Genomic DNA, 1,151 nt, shown 5'->3' on the forward strand with positions numbered 1-1,151 from the left:
AAGTGAGGACTCGGAAAAAGTGTTCTCCTACCTTCCCTGCTGCCTCCTGCCTGATGAAGCTACTTAACACTAGTGGAAAGCGAGTCCCCTATCCACTGAAGGTGCTTAAGAAGAGACTGGACAATCTCCCATTGAAGATGATGTAGAGGAAATTCATATGTCATTCAAGGAATCGGTGAATGACCTTAGACGCCCCCCTCTATGGATTTGTAACTATGCCCCTAGCTACATCCCAACTAAGACGTTTGATCTCTGACCTTCAGACTGATATCAGAGCTTAGGAACTACATCCCTAATTTTTTATTTATGTCACATTAAGTTGATTATTTGCTATTTTTATATTCAAGCGTTACTAAAATTTAAATTGTCATGTGACATCCTATACATACTAGTATAAATATATTATCATTCTAATATGCAGTTGTTGAAATATACCTTGGGTTTTTCCCATGATGGTAACACAAATGCCTAGATCATCCCTGTATCCACAGGCTGCTTTGCAACTAGTGGGTGAAATTGATTGAGGTGGGTCTTCAGCCTTTGTGCAGTAGAATAGGTCTTTTGGTGTACCTTGTCTGTGCTTTACATACTCCATGAGTTTCCTATTGCTGCTGCAACAAATCACCACAAACTTAAAGCACAAATTTATTATCTTGCAGTCTGGTGATCAGAAGTTCAAAATCAGTCTCAGTGGTGTAAAGTCAAGGTGTTGGCAGGGCTGGTTCCTTCTGGAAGCTTTAAGGGACAATCCATTTACTTGCCTTTTTTAGCTTCTAGAGGCCACCCACATTCCTCGGCATGTGGCCCTTCCATGTATCATTCTAATCTCTTGCTTCCATGGACCCATCTCGTACTACTGACTCTGATGAATAATTCAGGAAGATCTTCCCATCACCAGATCCTTAACTTAATCACATCTGCAAAAATCCCTTTTACCGTATGAGGTAACCACCACAGTTTCTGGGGATTAGGATGTGCACATCTTTGGAGAGCCATTATTGAAGATACGACATACATTTGCTCATTGTTATCTACATTTTATTGATAAACGTCCTAAAGTTCATAGATATGAAGTAGCATCCCCAAGATCATAAGTAAGTAATAGAACCAGCATCCAAATCCAAGTATGACTCTAAACCTGTATTTTAAAC

At 39.8% G+C, this 1,151-nt stretch overlaps 1 protein-coding gene across 1 annotated transcript in view; it reads left to right on the forward strand.

Moving 5' to 3' along the window:
- Positions 1–1,151, forward strand: part of RPS6KA5 (ribosomal protein S6 kinase, 90kDa, polypeptide 5) — a 100,389-nt gene that overhangs the window by 88,240 nt on the left and 10,998 nt on the right. The gene's annotated exons all lie outside the window — the stretch shown is intronic.

This window comes from Propithecus coquereli, unplaced genomic scaffold, assembly GCF_000956105.1.
Source record: "Propithecus coquereli isolate 6110/MARCELLA unplaced genomic scaffold, Pcoq_1.0 Scaffold646, whole genome shotgun sequence".
Taxonomy (NCBI): domain Eukaryota; kingdom Metazoa; phylum Chordata; class Mammalia; order Primates; family Indriidae; genus Propithecus; species Propithecus coquereli.